Source organism: Bos indicus, chromosome 5 (assembly GCF_029378745.1).
Source record: "Bos indicus isolate NIAB-ARS_2022 breed Sahiwal x Tharparkar chromosome 5, NIAB-ARS_B.indTharparkar_mat_pri_1.0, whole genome shotgun sequence".
Lineage (NCBI taxonomy): Eukaryota > Metazoa > Chordata > Mammalia > Artiodactyla > Bovidae > Bos > Bos indicus.
In genome coordinates this window covers 31,834,845-31,854,541 of record NC_091764.1, presented here as the reverse complement: position 1 = coordinate 31,854,541, position 19,697 = coordinate 31,834,845, and the positions used below count along the sequence as shown (strand labels likewise).

General features: G+C 39.6%; 1 pseudogene; it reads right to left on the bottom strand.

Annotated features, from left to right (window-relative positions):
• Positions 1 to 4,778: 4,778 nt before the first annotated feature.
• On the bottom strand, positions 4,779 to 5,829 carry LOC139182986 (olfactory receptor 8S1-like; annotated as a pseudogene).
• Between the last annotated feature and the right edge of the window lie 13,868 nt (positions 5,830 to 19,697).

Below are 19,697 nucleotides of genomic sequence, written 5' to 3'. Positions count from 1 at the left end.
TTTCTTATACATCAGAAACTAACAACATTGCAAGTCAACTATAATTCAATTAAATTTTTTTAAATTAAAATCCTTCCACATTTTAATAGTTTAATTATTTGTCTTTAATTCATGTGGAATTTATTTGGTGTAAGACAGGAATCCAGGTTCATTTTTAACAGAAAGCTACCAGTTAGTCTATATCATATAATGAATAATCCATCTTTAACCTATTGATCTGAATTAGCATCTTTCCAATATTCTAAATTGCCTGTATATCTTTGGGTATGTTTATGGGCTATCTATTCAATATATTCATTCACTAGTGCTACACAATTGGAATTATTGGATCCTTTCATTTTTATATTCTGCAGAACTTTTCCCTTTATTACACTTAGAGTTTTCTATTCTTGTTTTTTTAACTTTTCCTTTGAATTCTAGAAACAAATAATCTAATTCTAAAAGAAGCTTGTTTATATTTTTATTAACACCATGCTCCATCCATAAGCTTTTAAGAGAGTTATTAGATCTTCACTATATTGAGTTCTACCACTCAATAATATGATATGCTTGTTCATTGTTTTAATCTTCTTTGAGTCCCTTGATAGAATCTTAAGCTTTTCTTCCATGAGCTTTTGAACACTTTAAATTTATTCCTGGGTGTTTTATCTTTTTTTGTTCCTACTGTGATGTTAATTTCTGCCATTATGTTTTCTAATTAGTTGTTTAGAGATAAGCAAGGATATTGATTTCTGTTTATTAATTTCATATCCAGTTACTTTACTCTTAACAGTTTTCTGTATAAATCTCCTAGATTTTCCAGATAAACAATCACATCCTTTGCAAAACCCTAAAATTATCCTCTTCTTTCAAGTTTTTATTCTTAATTTCTTGTCAAATTGCATTCTCTTAATAGATCCTGGAGTATTCCATGAATATTTAATATTATATGCATTTTCACAATAGTGGCTATCAAGGGCTCCTTTTCCTGATTCAGGGAAATGTTCCTAGTGTTATCTCAGTAAGTGTGATATCAGCTTTAGAGAGAAATACATAAAACATATATATTTTTAATTCATATATATATTCATATACATACATTTTAAAGAACTTTACTCATATTAAGGAGACTTTATTTTCTTGGGCTCCAAAATCACTGCAGATGGTGACTGCAGCCATGAAATTAAAAGACACTTGCTCCTTGGAAGAAAAGCTATGACCAACCTAGACAGATTATTCAAAAGCAGAGACATCACTTTGTCGATAAAGGTCCGTCTAGTCAAAGCTACGGTTTTTCCAGTAGTCATGTATGGATGTGAGAGTTGGACTATAAAGAAAGTTGAGTGGGGAAGAATTGATGCTTTTGAACTATGGTGTTGGAGAAGACTCTTGAGAGTCTCTTGGACTGCAAGGAGATCAAACCAGTTAATCCTAAAGGAAATCAGTCCTTAATATTCATTGGAAGGACTGATGCTGAAGCTGAAGCTCCAATACTTTGGCCACCTGATGTGAAGATCTGGCTAATTAGAAAAGACCCTGATGCTGGGAAAGATTGAAGGCGGGAGGAGAAGGGGATGACAGAGGATGAGATAGTTGGATGGCATCACTGACTCGATGGACGTAAGTTTGAGCAAGCTCCGGGAGATGGTGAAGGACAGGGAAGGCTGACGTGCCACAGTCCATGGGGTTGCAAAGAGTCAGACATGACTGAGTGACTGAGCAACAACAAGAGAGCAAATAGAATTGAGAAGCTATGTTGGGAAGATTTAGGTAGAATTAGCTAGAGTCGGACACGACTGAGCGACTTCACTTTCAATTTTCACTTCCATGCATTGGAGAAGGAAATGGCAACCCACTCCAGTCTTCTTGCCTGGAGAATGCCAGGGACGGTGGAGCCTGGTGGGCTGCCATCTCTGGGGTCGCACAGAGTCAGACACGACTGAAGGGACTTAGCAGCAGCAGCAGCGGCTATTGGTATTGGGCAGATGAGTCTGTTTCTCAGATGTAAACTTGTGAATCAAATTATAGTTTGGGGGAATCTTAAGATCATAGGTGGTAATTTAATTAAGTAAATGAGAATATCCTTCACAATTTCTTCCCTATTCTTACATAAATCAGGGGAATAATTCAGAAGTTATGCTTCAGATCTTATTTACACAACCTCTTCCTAACTCTAGTTGCAAACTTGCTATTGAGAAATCATACAAATAGGTTATTTAGCTCTTGACATTGGTTTACCTTGGATGTCTCTTCTTTGTTCCTCATTTATTTTGTATCTGGTCCTACCTCCCTGAGCCAAACGAGGGTCAGACTCTTATAATATACTTGCTTGGAAGGGACAAGAGAAATTCTACATGACTTAAATGAAATGTAAAAAAGCACACAAGAAAACTAGAAGAAAAATTCAGGACACTGATGATAAGGACTTCTTAACCTTAAAAGCAGAGAAAATTACACAAAAGGAAAGTTATTTGACTATATAACACAAATAAAAATAAAAATATAACAGTAAAACAATACACTTTGAAAGGGTTTGAAGTGAGTTATTGCAAAAATTAACATCCTTCTTATTTAAACACATCATTCAAATAAAAATAATACTGTAAATGCAGTAAGAAACTAAGAAAATGGCATGCTAATAATAAAAGATGAGATACTGATGTTTAATGTTTGAGAAATGTTGAATATTATTTGTGATGAAAAATAAATGCAAACACAAGAAAGAATTAACATCTTATACCTATCAAATTGGTAAATATTAAAATGATTGTCAACTCTGGCATATATATATTGCTAAACCCTCTAATATATTGCTGGCTGGACTATAAATTAGTATAAATATTTATGCAAGCAAATTGGTAATATAAATCAAGATCATACTTATAGCAAAAGGGCAGGAGAGGGAGTGAGAGTGACAAGATAAGGGATGACAGTTTGAGTATAAAACTTTTTTTAACTAACACAATTCATAATGTATATATGGGAGGCTGGTAGGGCAGTCCACCAGAGATTTTGCTGCGTGACAGTCTGTAGTAGGAATTGAGAATAAAGAAGTAGGTAGCAAGCACACCTGGAAGCTTGTGCCAATGACTGCTTCAGTCTCCTAAGGGAGGGGAGATTGATAGATGAGTCAGTCCTTCAACCCATCTCTCAAAGATGCAAATGAGGACGGGAATGGTTGCAAGATGCAGATGCTATACCGTTGATGTCCATTTAAGTGACTGCATATCCTTTACTAGGGTTTGGTCTGGGGAAGGATACCCTTCTCATTATACCCATAACCTATATCTAAATAGGTCCATTTTGGAGAGGTACTCTTAAAAATATATAAGGGGCAGGGCACAATGGTGTTATTATTAACTCTTCCTTTATTTAAAGAGTCACTAAGTTGTGTTAATTCTACCTCCTATGTTGAAATTAGATCACTTAAGGGATAACTGTATGTTCTACATGAGGTGCAGAACTGGCTGTACTCTGTACAAAAACCACTTTTTCTTGACAAAATCTGATGACGTCAATTTGTAGAACTGACCCAAAAGGTAATTACTATGGATATATAACCATTATATTTTAGAAGTATACTTTGATATATGGCAAAACCAATACAATATTGTAAAGTTAAAAAATAAAATTAAATTTAAAAAATTAATTTTTCCTGAAAATATGATTTATAAAATATTTACATCTTTTGAAGTATTTTTCTTATTTACTCACTACACACTCCCCTACTAATTTTGTAGAATTTATTATATATTTAAGATTAAAAGTTCATGGTAAAAATAAAAAAAAAAAAAACCAACAATATTTTTTCAATTTTAAGAAATTAAGAAAATGCCAAAGGAAAAAAAACCCTTACTTTTGTTTAATGCTTATGAGGGTAAATACAATGATGCATGTTAAGTATTTCATTTAAGGAGTGACAGAAGTCAGTCCATCCACTGGGTTGTTAGCTTACTGTCTCCTCACCCATGAATCTTTTGTGACAATAAATTAATTTATTTGACTGAATATGTGTCAAAGAAATGATGGACAGTGAGTTCAGGAGGGTTTGGCTGATTGGGACTGTCAGACACCAAGTGAATTAACTGACTTGATGTTCTTGGGGTTGAATGAAAACATTGTTTTGAGACAGCATAGACATTCTCTAGGTTATGTCCAAGGAGATCTCTAGTCTAGTTGCCAGACAGCCAGATTCCATTCCAGATACTCAAAATGTTACCACCAGCACACTTGAAACAGTTATTTTTCCTTTGATTGGATTAGGGCAGATTCCTGTCCTAGTTGCTTTCTGGCAACTTGAAAGTTAGTAACTCAAACTAGGCACATCAATTTTTTTTGGTTCCCCCAGGTAAGGTGGATGAAGCAACCCTCATTCAGTACAATCTTCAATCAGTAGCTTGTTTTCTCTCACTCTGAAATGCCTTTCACCCTCCCATCTTTTTTTTTTCCTTCTTTTTTAATGCTTAGAATGCCATACTATTAACACTTTGATGGGGAACACGTGTACACCCATGGCAGATGCATGTTGATGTATGGCAAAACCAATACAATATTGTAAAGTAAAAATAATAATAATAATAATAAATTTAAAAAAAAAAGGCAAACAAATTTGGACTCTTGTCTACATTATTCCATCACAATGCTTATTTCTCAGGCTTCACTTTATTTTCCTATCAAATACAATAAAATAAGCAATCACACACTTAGAGCTCTATTACCCACACACAAGAGGTTATATTCATCAAATGGCAAATTTCTAAAGTGACCAAGTTAGCCATTAATGCTGTACAGTCCCTGACTATGCTTTTTCATTGTCTTCAAACCAAAGATAACATGAATCCCCCACATACAGAGGGGCACATTTATTGCTTCAACACTCTATGCAGGGCTATCTTCACCTCCTAGTTCTTGAGGCTGTAGATGAGGGGGTTTAACAAGGACGTGATCACACTGTACTGAATGGAGACCACTTGCTCCAACATGGAGTCCGAGAGAGGGGCCATGTACCTAAATAAGGCTGTCCCATAGAATAAAAGCATCCCAGTGAGGTGGAAGGAACATGTAGAGAAGGCTTTGCCTTGACCCCCAGCAGAAGGGATGCTTATGATGGCAGAGATTATTCTAGAATAAGAGAAAAGAATCAGGGGAAATGTCACAAATCCTAACAATGCACATGGCCCAGCAAGAAGGGCCTCATTGGCAGTAGGATCAGGGCAAGACAGAGGGAAGAGTGAAGGCAGCTCACAGCAGAATTGAAGGATGACACTGGGGCCACAGAAACTAAGTTGTACGTGAAAAGACTGTCTGGCAGCGAGTTTAGGAACCCCACTGCCCAAGCTGCAGTCAGCTTCCCAACACACAGAGGCCTGTTCACAATCACACTGTATAGCAGAGGGCAGCAGACGGCAGCATAGCGGTCATAGGCCATGGCAGAGAGCAGGCAGGCCTCTGTGCTCCCAGAGAGTATGCGGAAGAAACTCGGGGCCATGCAGCCCCACACAGAGATAGTTTTCTTTTGAGTTAACAAGTTCTCCAGCATCTTGGGCATGGTTATTGAAGAAAGGGAGAGATCCAGAAATGACGGGTGACCTAGGAAGAAGGACATGGGTGTCTTAAGGTGAGAATCAGTTCTGATCACCAGGATCATCACCAGATTCCCCAACACAGGCAGGAGGTATATCACCAGGAACAATGCAAAAAGCATGTTCAGGATCTGGGGATTTCTGGAAAATAACATGAAAACAAATTCAGTAATGATGGTGAGATTTTTCATGATTAGAGATGCCCTAAAAAGAAATATAATGCAGTTGAGTCATTCCAGGTGAATAGGACTGCCTCCCCTGTGAAAAATGTAACTTAACAGCTTAAAGGTATAAATAAAAACTATGAAGTCAAGGAGTTTCCCTCTTTGTCACACTCGGCACCCCCCATCACTACTTCAACTCTGGAGGCATGCAGCCTTCCAAAGTTCACCCCCCATAATTGCTTCTTTAATTTTTAATACTCATTTACTCAGGAAATATTTAATAAGCATCCAAGTACTGGGCACTCTACCAGATCCCAAGGATAGAAAGTTGCACGTGGCATGATTGCTGCCCTTAAAGAAATATAATTTAACAGGGGCAGACAGACACGTAAAGAAGCAAAATAAAGGCTATAATAACATAATGCACAGGATACAGTGCTGGTACAAATGTGAATCAATCATCTCTAGATAACATGGCAAACCTTCAAAGAAGAGGTAAAAATGCTTAAGCCTGACTGAAATTTACTCCACTATGGAGATAAAATAGAAGATGGCATTCCAGGCAGAGGAAATGATGTGATCAAATACAAGGAGACATGTGCTGATAGTACATCTCTGAGGAACTTCATCAGCTTTGTTTGGGTGGGTACAGGGTGATGTCAGGAGGCATGTAATACCAATATGTGGGTCATGTGATCAGATTGGTAGTTTAGAAATATTCACCCAGTGGACATGTGGAAGATGAACGATGGAGCGTATAGTCAGGGCAATTAGCTCATCTATTCAGTACACATGTACTGAGTACCTTCTATGTGCCAGGCATGCTTCTAGACCTAGGGTGCATCATTAAACACATCAGAGTTTACATTCCAGTCAGGTGAAACAGATAAGAAATAATAGGTGTAATAATAAATAAGTATAATGTGTTAGAAGATGCTATGTGCTGTTTAAAATTATAGATCAGGGAAAGGGAGATTGTTAATGGAATAGAGGAAGGCAGTGAGGTTTACAATTTAAAATAGAGTAGTCAGGGAAGGACTGAGACAGTGTCACTTGAACAAAAATTTGAAGGAAGTGAGGTTGTAATCCATAGGAACATCTGTTGAAGGAGAATTGGGAGAGCATTGCACCAGCCCTGGCTAGAGATGATAAGGGGTTAACAGAGGCTGCAGCAATGAGGGCAAATGAGAGGAGACATATTCGAAAGACATCACTGTGCTGTGCTTAGTCATTCAGTCGAGTCCAACTCTTTGAGACCCCGTGGAGTGTAGCCCGCCAGGCTCCTCTGTCCATGGGGATTCTCCAGGCAAGAATGCTGGAGTGGGTTGCCATGCCCTCCTCCAGGGGATCTTCCCAACCCAGGGATCGAACCCAGGTCTCTCGCATTGCAGGCAGATTCTTTACCAGCCAAGCTACCCAGAAAGCCCGAAAGATATCATTAACTGTATTCAAAACGATTTCAAGTATTCCCTGGTGATCCAGTGGTTAGGACTTGGTACTTTCACTTTCAGGGCCCAGGTTTGATCCTTGGCACAGCCAAAAAAACCCCCCCAAAAACAAATAAAAAAGAATTTCATCATCAATTCAATGATAGGATAAAAGAATAATAATAAAAAAAAGATTCTCAGGTTTCTATCTTTGGTGACTGAGGGGTCTCATTTATTAAAATAGGTGACCCAGGAAAAGCAGCATGTTTGAGGGAAAGAGGATACTCAGTTTTGAGTATGTTGTGTTTGATCAGCCTGTGAGACAGTGATGAGACATTCAGGAGGCACTTAGAGCTAGAGTCCTGAAGTTCAGGAAAATTATTTGGGCTGAATATATGAGTAAAAGAATCATTAACAAACTTAGCCACTGAGAGCCCAATCATAAGAGAAGATGCACCCTAGGACAGAGTTTCATATAACAGAAATTTAATGAAATTAGAGGAAGAGAAACTCACAAAGGGTCCCTGAGCTTATTCAGCATGGTCAATCATGGATCTCTCTGCTCTGAAGGGTCCATTGGAGGTCATGGAGCCCAGTGCCCTCTGTTTATAGGTGAGGAGACTGAGGCCCAAAGATGAGAAGTGACCTATATAGCCTCTTCCTCCAGCTCCACCACTCAGCAACCACGCCCCTGTGCCCCCCACCGGGCCCCACATCATTCCTGCTTCTCTTTCTCTGCCTATCCTGCCAAGAGCCTTCACATCTTAGCTCAAAGGTCATTGATGTCAGGAGCTGCGTAAGGCATTACTGACAAAATGGAGGCACGGCCCCAACCCCATCTCCTCATCTTGCAGGCACGGCCCTGGGATGAAGAAGTTAGGCCTTGTGATTCTGACTTGTTCTTTCCTTTCTTCGGTTGAGTTGGCTGGAAAGAATGTTAAGGTGCTTGAGAGAAGCATGAAAAAGCACAAAGCCTTCTACAGTTGTGCCCAGAAAATAATCTATAAAATAACCATTGACATTTGTTCAAGGATCTTTACAAAGAATGTCCCAGGATGAGCACATAGGCTGCAGCTTGAGGCCATGGGAAGGATTGTTTTCTGAGACCTGTTTGTGAGGGAAATATTTATAGCAAAAGTAGTTTGCTGAGTTTAGGGTTTAGGAATAATTAAGAATAGCTAGAAGCCTTTTTAGGAGGTAGTGATCTTAAGATGCTAGGGGCAAACAGGATTTAGAAAGATAAGAAATAAACTGAGGAATGTGGCATGAGTTACAATGTAATCACAAGTTAAGTATAGGACACACAGGAGAAAGTAGATAATAGATAGTAAAGCCGATTCTGAGAGAATCGCTGAAGCAGGAACTCTGTTTGAAGGACAACAATGATTTCTGGAGACAATAAATCTGGGTGGGGAAAACTAAAAATGTCAAACCTCTGACCTAATGCTTTTGTCAAAGTATAAAAGAAAACCTGAAGCTTGAAATAAACATGTAGTTCCATACTATGAATCAGGGGCTACATCATCATCCACAGACACCGCTCACCCCTTCATGCTGATTCCCTGGCTGCTGGAGCTGGACTCCAGCACGTTTCCTCAGGGAAGTCTCTGCTGCTGACACAGTAACTTTTTTGGGGGGGTGGGGGATATACTTGTTTCTCATTTATTATGCTTATTATAGCTGTAAAAATAATACCTTTTTAGACTATGCAAGAAAGATTTTCCCAATCTCCCTCAGCCTGTCCCCACCCCTGCAGACTATCTCTGTCTTATTACCTTGCTTTGTCTTCACAGCACGTGCCAGTATTTGGTATTTTTTAATATACTGATTATCAATTTTCTTTTCTACTGAAATGTAAACTCAAAGATTTGGTCTGTTGTGGTCAACACTCCATCTCTAGCACTTAAGAGAGTGCCAAGTGCCCAACATATAAAAAGGGCTCAGTGTATATATGTTGAGTGACTGAATGAATTTGTTTCACATCTATCTAATTTTTGAGTAAGTTCTATGAAGACAGTGACTATGTCAGTATATTCATCATTATCTCCTCAGAGTTCAGCACAGTGCCTGGCACTTAGTAGGTACATCAGTTCAGTTCAGTCGCTCAGCCATGTCCGACTCTTTGCGACCCCATGAATCGCAGCATGCCAGGCCTCCCTGTCCATCACCAACTCCCGGAGTTCACTCAGACTCACGTCCATCGAGTCAGTGATGCCATCCAGCCATCTCATCCTCTGTCGTCCCCTTCTCCTCTTGCCCCCAATCCCTCCCAGCATCAGAGTCTTTTCCAATGGGTCAACTCTTTGCATGAGGTGGCCAAAGTACTGGAGTTTCAGCTTTAGCATCAGTCCTTCCAAAGAAATCCCAGGGCTGATCTCCTTCAGAATGGACTGGTTGGATCTCCTTGCAGTCCAAGGGACTCTCAAGAGTCTTCTCCAACACCACAGTTGAAAAGCATCAATTCTTCGGCACTCAGCCTTCTTCACAGTCCAACTCTCACATCCATACATGACCACTGGAAAAATCATAGCCTTGACTAGACGGACCTTAGTTGGCAAAGTAATGTCTCTGCCTTTGAATATGCTATCTAGGTTGGTCATAACTTTCCTTCCAAGGAGTAAGCGTCTTTTAATTTCATGGCTGCAGTCTCCATCTGCAGTGATTTTGGAGCCCCCAAAAATAAAGTCTGACACTGTTAGACACTACTACACTACTACAGTACTAGTGTAGTAGTAGTACTACTACTACACTATGTAGTAGGTCCATAGTAAAGGCTTATAAAATAAACATATAAAAACACCACAAAGCTAGATTTTACATAAGCTTGTTCTACGGCGGAGCCTGGTGGGCTGCCGTCTGTGGGGTCGCACAGAGTCGGACACGACTGAAGCGACTTAGCAGCAGCAGCATAGAAAGCATTAGACACTCAGTCATGTCTGACTCTTTGTGACCTCATGGACTATAGCCTGCCAGGCTCCTCTGTCCATGGGACTCTCTAGGCAAGAATACTGGAGTAGGCTGCCATTTCCTTCTCCACGGAATCTTCCCAATCTAGGGATTGAACCCAGGTCTCTTGCATTGCAGGCAGATTCTTTGCCATCTGAGCCACAGGGTAAGCCTTATACTATATATAGGAGGTCATAAAAATATTTTTGATTATTAAGTAAAACAATTAATGAAATGAATAATCATATGATCCAGAGGCAACCCCACTGGTGAGACCATAGGTTGCACTGGCAGTGAGATGTCACATACACTCTATGGCCTGGTTAGGAAGGAGCTCTTTGAAGGAGGGAGTTAGTTTGAGGTCTCTGTGGCTTTCTTGAATGGATGGTAATGGGCCTGAACAGAGTCAGAGGATCTTGATGGGATTCTCAGCTACTCTGCAGGCAGTCAGACTTTGGGCAAGGGGGTAAATCTGAATCTGAATCTCTGTTTTCTTATTTGTGTTATCTACCAAGGTTTACATGATGAACTATATAGAAATAGGCCTTAAAGTCTGGTCCTAATACCAACAACTGTTGGTTTAATTTGGTAACTTAGTATTTGCCAGTTCAGGGAAGACTGGTTACACTGTTGGAAAAAAGAGGGATAACAACACATCCTTAATGGAATAAAATTGATTGCAAAACAAAAGCAATTTACTAATGTATGAACACTATTTCAGACAAGAACTAACATAAGTAGCTCATGATCTTTAACAAGTCAATTGATTTTTCTTAGTTTAGTCTAAGCATACTGCTGGGTACAGGGAGGTCTCTCCAGTTTTTACCTAACACATTTTGTTTTCATTGTCATCTCAATATTTTAAAATTTCCCTATTCCTCTATAGTATTTACACTTTGGGATTCATCATCTAGCATTGAATGACTCCAGAAGCTTTCTGACCTGTCCATATGCCGGTTCTCTCTGCCATGGTTTCTAGCTGCTGCAATTCTTTGGACAAAATTTAAGTGGTGAAGGATGACTAGCCTAAACTCCTAGGCATATACTAGAAAAATATATGGGAAACCTCTGCTCTATTTGTAAATTGAAGCCAGATGATGATAGTGTTGCAGATCCACTTAAATGGAAATTAGCTACTTTAAATTCTAATATCCAGTGTTGGCAAGATTTGGTGAGTCATATATGATCTTATACCTTGTTCATAATATTATATTTGGTACAATAATTTTTGCAATGTGAAATCTAAGTTCTCTCTTTTGGAAATTTGTCTTAAATAATTCAAAGGAGAGGAATGTATGAAAATTATATTCAGGGTTATTTTCAAGACAATAATTCAAGATCAATCTAAAAGATCAACTAACTGGTGAATAGCTACTCTATTGTTGTAGAAACAAATGCAGAATATTACCTAATGATTAAAATAATAATTATAGGGGAGAGACAGAAACAAAATATTCATGATATCTAGTAAAAAGATCAGAATACCTGATTAGTATGAATTCATTAAATTATGTAAAAATATGCATATAATAGGGGCTTATGTAGAGTTATCAATGGAAAAATAAATAGCTGAGTGAACTATTGTCATGATTTTGCCTTTTTAACAACATGGTTTTTATACTTTTAATGAAAAATATCTTTATGGGGATAACAAGCAATCCACATTCTACCCTTTTGCTTCAAACTCAGCAATTAATTAAGCCAAATTCCAACAAAATATATGCATCTTCTCTTCCCACCATATTTCTGCCTTTTATAGTCTCAAACAAGATGGAACTTGGTCTGAGAAGCCATTTCTTAAGAACGTGTCTTAGAGGCTCAGCTGAAGAATGGAAATGGCTCAAGTAGTTTGGTTTTTCTATTAGTATATTTACTAATTAGTTTTGTATGTTTACTATTAGTACTGTATGTTCCCTACCAGATCCTTAATCCCAAATTTGTGGTCTAGGAGACATTGCTGGAGGATTTGGTCCTGAGGCCAAAGGCTGAAGGCTAGTGAAAAGTCCCTGGTAGAAAAGGAAAGAAAGGGAATTCCCTAGTCAGAAAACTAGGATTCCACAGGCCTTGTAGCCAAAAAAAAAAAAAAAAAAAGTATAAACAACAGAATCAATATTTTAACAAATTCAATAAAGATTTTTAAAATATACATACTTTAAAAAGGAAAGAAACAAGCTTTTGAAGGGAAGAGAACGTCTGGAAGCGAAGACAAGAGGAGTAGTGCTCTTGTGGAATAGGAAGAAAAGGATATCAAAGATTTTCTCTCTTCTCCTTTTCTCATGCTAGTTGCAGACTTTGCTCCCTGAGCGAATCTTTGTAGCTACAAGCCATTTAGGCTTTTAGATAACGAAAACTTTCAAAAAATTTTGTTTTGTGACAAGAATGAAAAGGAGAGTTACAGATTTTGTTTTGTTTCTGAAAAATTCTAAGGAGCTGTGCAATTTGGCTGTGCTTTCTACAGATTTGGTCTTGCTTGGAGATGGGGCCCTGAACTACAAAAAGGGTTAGTCACTGTCTTATCCAGCTCTTTGCAACCCCGTGGACTGTAGCCTGCCAGGCTCCTCTGTCCATAGGATTCTCCAGGCAAGAATACTGGAGTGGGTTGCCAGTTCCTTTTCCAGAGGATTTTCCCAACCCAGAGACTGAACCCAGGTCTCCCACATTACAGGCAGATTCTTTATTGTCTGAGCCACCAGGGAAGCCCATGAACTAAATGTCCTCTCAAATTACTTTCAGCTTAAGATTCTGGCATTTAGCTAGGAAATCTTCCATCAGAGACTATTCCAAACTCACTGTTACTACCCATAATTCAAAAATGTTCCATTCAGCTGCCCACCCAGAAATTATAGCTCCCTCATCCAATCCATCTCAAAGGAATTATAAACTTCATTTTGTAAGTGAAGGGAAAGGACAGATTATGGATTAATAAAGTGACAAATTACTCAATCTTGTAAATATTTCATCCCAGATCTGTCATGGCCTGCTTCTGTGAATTTGGCAAGGCACTTTTTGCTTCTTCTTCTTCTTAAACTCAGTTCTCCCTAATGTGCAATGAAAGGTCTGGAACAGTTGCCTAGTAAGATCCCTCACATCTGGTGGGTTGGGGACTGAGAAGGACTGTGGAGTCTCACTCTAACTTGCCTTCTGTGTCACTTTGAAAGATGAATGATGTAGGATGCTCAAAGAACTCAGGTTCCAGGAAAAGCTGTTTTTTTTTTTTCCCCCAACAAGTTGAAAACTGTGTTCAATGCAAATAGTCATCTTATGTTTAGTTTTGGATAAAGACTAAAATGTTGGGATGCATGGGCTCTGGTTTGAGTCCGTGTCCATACCTGTTAAAAAGCTTTAGCCATCCTCCTTTTCTTCATTTTTCTTCCTCTTTTCTCTCTTTGGGTTCTAAGGAGGGCTCCTGGCCAGTTTGTATGACTTCTATCATTTTCTCTAACCTTTTTCTACTTGGTATCCATATGCCAGGCTGGAGTGAGAGGAAGCAATGAGGGCCCCAGGGAGCTGGGAATTAATCTGTACTCATGGGAAAACAGCAGTAGTCAGTCATTTGGACCCCTGGCTTTCCTGCCACTATTGTGGGAGGACTTGTAAACCCTTCTGCTAGCCAGAGAGCAGCCTGGGGCTTCCTCAGGTTTGACAAAACTTGACCTTAATGTGCACTTACAGGCATACATACTCCTACCCACACTCTCTCACTTATATGCAAACAAATAAGCCTTACTTTTAGAATTCTATGAATTCTTTTAGAATGCTTTTAGAATTCTAGAAACCTTACTTTTATTCTCCACAGAATTCTATGGAGCATAAAGGATAGCATGGATCATTTTATTTCAATCTCCAACCTGATGCATGAGTCCCATACAGCATCTCCCATTAAGTGACCATTCACTTCTGTTTGAATTTCCTCAGGAACTCTATTACACCAGTTTAAGTTTCTTTGCCATAATCCTGCCCCAAATTTTGATATTGCATTACCTATGTGACCGTTTCCACAAACACCTAAACAAACTTTAGTATCTCTTCTTAGAAACAAAGCAAAATAAAAGGCAAGAAGCAGAAACAAAAAACCCCTCGACTTTCCTCAAACCTACTGCTGCTCCATTTTCTCAATCTCCTTCACAGTAAAACTTCTCAACAAAGTTATCTATGGTTGCTCTTTGTACTTTTCCACTTGCCATTCTTTCCTCATCTTATTCCAGCTAGCTGAAACTTCTCCTGTCAATATTGCCAACAACTTCCAAAGTCAATGTTGCAAAATCCAATGGTAACTTTTCTGTTTTCTTCTTCTTTGAATTTTCAATGGCAGCCAACACAACTGACCTCTCTATACTCCTTGTAGCATTCTCTTTCCTCTGATTTTGTGACACAAAGATTCCTGATTTTGTTTCTTGCTTAATGGCTGCTACTCCTGTTTCTCTTGTTGGGTCATTCTCAACTTGAGCTATAAATTCTGGAGTGCTCCAGAGCTAATTCCCAGAACCTTCTCTTCCTTTCATTTTCCTTAGATGTTCTGTGCTAATCTTATATCTCAAAATACCACATATACCCCCAAATATTAGCCCTGATCTCTCCCTAGACCATTAACTTGACATTCAACTTGACTTTCCACTTTGATGTCTAATAAGCATCGTAAGCAGTTTAGCCAAAATGCAACACACCAACCAGCAAAACTAATAAAAATCAAATCCTTAATCTTCACCCTCCTAATATGCAATTCTCCCAGTCATGCTTATTTTAGTAAACGATGTTACCATCTATCCACTTGCTCAAGTGAAAAATTTAAGACTTATCCAAGATGACTGCAGTGAGGTAGGAAGTACAGATGAAGAAATCCTTACTTCTGCTTTGTGATGAAGCTGATGCTCACAATGGTAGACACAATGTAGGCATAGAAAGGAGGACAGTTCCACGGTTACATATGACGTAAGACCAGGCCAGGGCAGTTAGACTGGTGGAGATATTAGAGCAAGCCAGAGGGAAGAGAGAGGGCAGCTCACAACTGAAGTGAGCGATAGTATGGGTCTCACAAAACTCTAAAATGGCAGCTCCAAAGATACTGATGCAATCATCCAGAAAGTCCAGGCCCCATGAGGCCAACAGCAGTCCCACATAGAGCTGGTTTCTCATCACCTGACTCAATAACAGAGAATGACAAATGTCAACATAGTGGTCCTGGGCCATTGCTAAGAGCAGGAAGGATTCAGTGCCCTCAGAGGCAAATACCAATGTGGGCCACAACCTGCTACTAAGACTGCTTCCTTTTCAGACAAGAGATTTTCCATAAACTTGGGCACTGAGACTGAGAAGTAGCAGATGTCCAGGAAGGAGACATAGGTACATGGAAATGGTAATCAGCACTGATCAGCAGAAGCATCACCTGATCCTTCATCAGGGTTAGGAAGTAAATCCCCAGGACTAGCACAAGAGCACAGCCTGGATGTGGGGGTCAGCAGACAGCCCAAGGAGAATGAACTGGGTGATGGTTGTTGTGTTTTTCCACAGTCAAAAAGAGGAAACTTACCTTGGAAAAAATTAGTGTTTCAAAAAACTCATTTTTTAAACTATTTCCTCTGGGTCTTAAATCCTTCCTCTATACACATTATTTTTTGACTCTGGGATTCAATTTCAAGTTTTGAACTATCTTCACTAACTCTCTATACTCAGTAGTATCTTTGATTTTCTTATATTTTACACCCTCAATCCTAGATCAATCTGATTCTGTTCAGTCTTTAATAAAATATTTAGATGGATATAGAGAGAAATAGCTAATGTAGTTTGAATGACTCAATTTTTTTGCAAAAGTAAATGTCAGTGGGATCCAGAGAAAGAGTGGAGGAGTTTATCTTGGGAATAGGGATGCCTGAGTAAGAGGAAGGAAAGCAAAGAGGGAAGTGAAAGATACAGGGACTTGTTTGTGTCTGGAAGGGAAGCAACCCTATGGACTATAGCCCACCAGGCTCCTCTGCCCATGGAATTTTCCAGACAAGAATACTGGAGTCTGTTGCCATGCCCTTCTCCTGGGGATCTTCCCATCCTGGGGATCTTTCCGACCCAGGGATCCTACTTGCATCTCTTGCATCTCCTGCATTGGCAGGCAGGTTCTTTACCACTAGCACCACCTGGGAACCCCTCAGAAGGGAAGGGAGTTTCCTATTTATAGCCTCTATGTTATCAAGAGGTAAAAGGTAAAGCCATCAGTGGATGTGCAAGGAGGAGACTGATGTTTCAAATAACTACTTTGGATTAGTTGCAGAGGTGAAGTCTAGTCTAGATTTTTGGTTATAAATTTGAGTCCAGTTATCACTCTTATGTGATTTTTCTCCTGTTTGGTATATGTAGAGCATAAGTCATTGCATTTATCTCAGACATGTAAAGTAATGAAAGGAAAGATGGTTTATGGAATTAAGAAACTGCCCAAGGTGATTAAATGAATGAATCTTTCCTGGTTCATGAGAGAAGTAAAGATATGAATGGCATGAGAATGAAAATATGGTCAACATAAAGGATTAGCGTTCTCAATGCATGTGAAAAATGGTTGGTTTAGGAACACTAAATTAAATGAATTAGATAGAGAGGTGACTGTGGTAGGAGAGTGTTTGAAATTGAGATTTCTGAAGATATTGGTTGAATGTGTGAAGAAAAATATCCATGGAGAGAGGCACACAAGGTAATCACAGACTTGGTACAATTTTAATTGAGATGAGAATTTGGGTTTTTCTTTTCCCCCTTCTCCTAAAAGTCACATAATGTTAAAATGTTTTAAAATATGTAAAAGTTATAAAAATGTGAAAAGCAGAGCACAGGGAAGGTAGCCCAGAGATACTCCAGATATGCTGCTGTGGGAAGGCAACCGTCTCAATGGGTCACGATTGTTTCTTCCCCTCTTGTTGTTCAGTCGCTAAAGTCATGTCTGACCCTTTACGATCTCTTGGACTGTAGCCTGCCAGACTCCTCTGTCCATGGAATTCTCCAGCCAAGAATATTGGAGTGGGTAGCCATTCTCTTTCTCAGGGGATCTTCCTGACCCAGGGATTGAACCCAACTCTCCCACGTTGCAGACAGACTCTTTATCGTCTGAGCCACAAGGGATGATGATTACTTTTTCCCCTCTACAAATATGTAATTAAGCTCTGTTTAAGAGTGCTATATTCAGACCTTGTTACTTTCAGTATTCTCAGCTAGCTAACTTATGCTAATCTAGAAAATGCCCAAGTTCATTTGCTCTGACCTGACACTGAGACACAAACTTAGCATCAGTATCACTATTCAACGTTCCTGGCTCAGTCAGCTAGTTCATTCTGGCCTTCCTGTCTTGTGGCTGATGAAATTAATTACTTAAGCAAGATTGAGACTTTCTTCCTATTATTTCCTTACTTAGCAATCGAGGCTTTGTTAGATACCATGCATAATCAAATGAAGCAATAAGTAGACAAGTTGGCAGAATTCATTCAGATTCAGTGACAAAGATGTTTAATTGGCTTGTAAAATATGCACTGAGAACTGCCAGGAAGGAGTTGGCACAGTGTACTGTTTATATTTTTTATTTTCTGTATAATGTGATGTTTTGACATCTTAAAACTTTCTGGCAGGGGAGAGTCTGCCTCTCACCAGGGGTAGCTAATTCTTAAAGATAACAAAGGAATTAGTAGGGAGAAGACCTTTAAAATACACACTAACCAATTTGGAGCCATTTCTCCTCTATGTAGCCCTTCAGATAAGATCAGATCAGATCAGTCGCTCAGCCGTGTCTGACTCTTTGCGACCCCATGAATCACAGCATGCCAGGCCTCCCTGTCCATCACCAACTCCCAGAGTTCACTCAGACTCACGTCCATCGAGTCAGTGATGCCATCCAGCCATCTCAGCCTCTGTTGCCCCCTTCTCCTCTTGCCCCCAATCTCTCCCAGCATCAGAGTCTTTTCCAATGAGTCAACTCTTCGCATGAGGTGGCCAAAGTACTGGAGTTTCAGCTTTAGCATCATTCCTTCCAAAGAAATCCCAGGGCTGATCTCCTTCAGAATGGACTGGTTGGATCTCCTTGCAGTCCAAGGGACTCTCAAGAGTCTTCTCCAACACCACAGTTCAAAAGCATCAATTCTTCACACCAGGAAACAATATTTCTCTGCCTTTATCATCCCAGAGCCAAGTGCCAGCCTATTAGGGACCACAATGTGGGAGATCTGGGTTCAATCCCTGGGTCGGGAAGATCTCCTGGAGAAGGAAATGGCAACCCATTCCAGTATTCTTGCCTGGAAAATCCCATAGACGGAGGAGCCTAGTAGGCTACAGTCCATGGGGTCGCAAAGAGTTGGACACGACTGAGTGACTTCACTTTCACTTTTCCAGTGAAAACCCAGTAAAGAGTCTAGACCATGCTCTCTCTCTGTCCCCTTCTGCTCCTCACCAGTGCTGGGACTTCCCCACATGGTCCTGTGTGGTGTGCCATGCCTACTGTTTCTAGTACCTGTCAGTAAAATAGATTTTGTTTTCTTGAACCTCTCGTGTGATTCTTCCTACTGTCTGAGACATACCTGGGGGTCAAGTCATCAAGTATCTTATTGGCTCTGTTTCTCATTAGCTGTATGATTTTTGGAAAGTCTTTAAGTCTTCATTATCTCTATTTTCTGATCCATAAAACAGCCTGTACTAATATCTCTGTTACATGGTTTTAAGAAGTTATTTATATAACTTATGTGCAGTGCTCAGCATATATTGGTTATAATTAAGCTTCTTTGTTATTCATTGCCTTAGCTTTAATCTCTCACTATTCTCAAGGACAGAAGAGTTCATTTTAAAGGCAGATCCGAACATGTTAGTAAACAGAGAAATAAAAACCAGATCAAAGAGGGAGAGATGGAGATGGATGATCTCACTGTAAGAAATGAGCTGCAGGAAAGCTCAGAGGCAAAGCCCAGAGCTGGGAGGACATGAAGAGGAAGAGTAGTGATAAGTGACTTGAGGGAAACCTAGCTCTCCTCTTCCCCAGTGAAGAAGGTCCTTTACATGCTCTCACCTGTTCACAGAATGTGTCAATAAACCATGCAGGAAGAAAAGATCAACAATTGTTTCCTCTGAAGAAAAGCTTTTGTCTGTCTACATGCCAGTATTAGAGGGGAAAAAAAAAAAGGTACATCAGTGCATGTGCCGGGAGTCTTCCTGGCTAAGATTTCAAAATTCTTTAGGTTCTTATTAATATAAACCTGGGCTGCTCTGAATTCCAAGAAAAGTACATAGAAATACAATTTTGAAAAGTTCTGATTCTCAGCATATAAATATTTGACTACTCAGACCATTTCAAAGCCAGTTACACAGTTGCTTTTCACTATTTTCTCTTATTGTTCTACTTTCCCAAGGGTATTATTCAAATAAAGCCCTGTCAGATCTAAACATTCAGAAGAATGCCTACATTTAAATAGCCAGTGGATGGGCAACTGATCATGCAAGCCCAGAATACAGCTGAATTGATTCCTTGGACTCCCTGAAGTTCTGCTGCTGCTGCTAAGCCACTTCAATCATGTCCGACTCTGTGTGACCCCGTAGACGGCAGCCCACCAGGCTCCCCCGTCCCTGGGATTCTCCAGGCAAGAACACTG